Source organism: Cheilinus undulatus, linkage group 13 (assembly GCF_018320785.1).
Source record: "Cheilinus undulatus linkage group 13, ASM1832078v1, whole genome shotgun sequence".
Lineage (NCBI taxonomy): Eukaryota > Metazoa > Chordata > Actinopteri > Labriformes > Labridae > Cheilinus > Cheilinus undulatus.
This window is the reverse complement of record NC_054877.1, coordinates 14,460,096-14,463,128: the sequence shown is the minus strand read 5'-3', so window position 1 is coordinate 14,463,128 and position 3,033 is coordinate 14,460,096.

Sequence of the window (3,033 nt, the reverse complement as noted above, 5' to 3'; positions counted from 1 at the left end):
TAGCCGTCTTTTCCTGTCTCTCCCATTCATGATACACCCTCAAACATTCATTATTTATGCCTGCTGTCTTCCCATGCCAAGTTTTCTGTCTGTTTTGCTGCCAACAGTATATATTAGATACTTTTTTCCCTGTCTGCAAGGACAAAGTACAATATGAGCTAACCACGTGTTTTAATTACACTTGACATTTCATCTATTATTGTTTGGCTGTCAGTTCTGAGCTGCCAAGACTCAAAGAAAGAACAAGAAAATGCCGCAAACATCCGCTCAATCATGAGCTCAAAATTAAGAAAGCTCTGTTTAAATTTGTTTTCTTCAATGCTTTATTAACTTTATCAATCAAAGCGAAGTTTGGACCTCTTTAAAACTGATGTGGTTTCTAAATTAGAGAGAGGCGCTCTGCTGGTTTCATTGAGAAAGAATAGCCTTGCTTTCTTTTTATTTTGGGGGTTGTTCTGCTGAGGTATTAAAGTACATTTTTGGTACATTAGGCATTCTGTATGGCATGAACCTTTGTAGTAATTTGGCCCCAAACTTCATTCGTTTCAGACTGACGTCTAAAAACACAGGACTGTCTTTACAAGACGCTTATTTTCTCCAGAAGTGAAACCTGCAATCATTTCATTAAAGCGTGGAGTAAGATGATTCATACTGACTCCTGCAGGACGGAGTAGCGTGGGAAAAAAGACCACTGGATATTTTTTTCCTATTTGGCAGGAGAGAGAGAAGGAGAATAACATGTTACGTTTTACAGCGACTACACGGCGACAGCAACAAAAGCTGAATGTTAAACAGATATAAATATGATAAAATAAAGGAGTTGCGATTAGATGGTCACATCTTAAATCTGTAAAACCTGAAACAGGATAATGTCAACATCAGATATAAATGGAATGATAATCAGAAATGTTGGTATAGAAATGTCACATGAAGAAAAACGTTTTACTGAGAAGTTTTCAGCTTTAAATCCTTCATAGAGTAGACTTGAGTAAGACTGTTAATTGTAAGGATTTGTTTAAAGAATTTGCTTTTATAATTGGCTTGAAAAGCATTTGGTAAAAGTGAAATATCTGTTTTTTATACCTTTAAATTTTAAGCATGAACTTCAGAGCTTATTGGTCTGTCCATTAAAGGACATGCATGTCTACATGTTCTTTTTCCTCTGTTTCTGGTGTTAATTGGTCATTTTTGGTTGTTTACTCACTAGATCAGCCCAACTGTGTCTTAATGCTGCATAGATTTCCTTTATCAATTTCAGCAGCTTTACTAAAATCTCAAGAAAGTAACCATGTTCAGGAAACCAGTGTTTGTACATGGGGGAGACAGACATGACAAGTCTAAGGATGCCCAAATTACCTACAGAGGCTGTTGTCCTTGAAACAGACAGCCCAGGTTCTCGTCCAAGCTGTGGCTCCTTCCCAGCATTTCATTCTCTATTTTCTCTCCTCCTTGTTTTCGACTCTATCCACTGTCCTCTCCAATAAGACATAAAAGATCAAAAACAAAACTTAAAAAGGAGCGAGTCAAAAAATAGGGATGCACAACATTTGATTTTTGCCTATATTTTTAGATTAATTTCAGCCGATACAAATATTTAAATGTAGTTAGACATAAAACTTTGGTCCTTAAAACACTTTAAAGTTTAAGAAATCACGATGAATAAAGAAAAAGACTTCAGTTGAAAACTCTGCTAACTTATTTGTTAATATAATATTTAAAGCTGATATAGGCAGATTTTTACTGCCTAAATTTGGCAGAATTTTTCATTCCTGCCAACACTGATATCTTAGGATAATATCATGTAATCGAGAATAAACAGAGTATGTATATAACAGAGTAAAATAAAAGTTTACATGTATGTCTGCTTGAGGCATCCGTAGATCAAAAGTTCTGTTGGAATAATTTCCTTTAAAATTGTTTTTATTAATATCAAGAACTACAACAATTACCATGTGGAGCCTTAGATAAGTAGTATGTGATTGACTCTTTCATTTGAAGGCCTATTTTTCTGGTTTCCTATGAAAAGGTTTTTCAGTTTTTTGTTGTGCCCCAAACTATACCATAATCTTGATATTCAGTTTTAGGGATACAACAGGCTGTAACCTTCATGGATGAAAAATAAGTGGTGGAAAGAGTACAAGATTACCATTCTCTAGTAAAAGCACACTTAAGTTAAAATTGACTTAGGTAGAAATAAAAGTAAAAAGTCATTTAAAACTTTAATTACTGAGTAGCTACTTATGATATCTAAGGGGATCTGACTGTAAAAATGTTAATTTCTTGATGTGCAATAACAAACAAATATCTGCAGGCTCCCCTCTAGGTGAAATGCAACGACTGTTTTGTATTTAATGTGGGATTATTCCCTCACTGTTTGCTAATGAGTGTCGTTTAATCAAAGCTGTTGGCAAGTTTCATTTCTTTGACAGAAAGCACTCCAAAAAGTACAAATACACAAAAGCTACTTGATTTGAGTACAGCCAGGTCTTAAACTGATTTGTGTAGAAGTTGATGCCTTACAGGCACCCACTGGATAGGGGATGATTGTTTTATAACTTGGATGTGACCATCCATGTTATAAAAACATGATTTGAAAAGGATATGAGCTAAATATAAATAGGGGCATGGCTAATATGACTACAAGCCAGTATGGTGTCTGTTGGTCTTTGTCAGGAGGTTCAAGGCACGCCTCACCTCCACCTCTTTGTACGTTATGAGGTTGACCAAAGAAAGTTTGAAACAGTGTTTAAATATGGCAGCCATCACAGATTGGCTTTAAAAGACGGTTTCAGCAACCAAATTATGTCACTCAGACTTCATTTAACACTTCCTATACTCTATTAGCTATACAAGACTTAATACACTTAAGATTTTTACTAACATCAAAATCAAAAACCTGTTAAACCTCTGATAGAAGTAAGAATGTCTTACATTTTCAGTTGCAGCTCCAGCACAGCATTGGTCCAGACTTGTTTTGATCACCACAATTCTGTTTGTTAATCTGGTTTTATTTAGTGAAATTTTGCAGTGTGA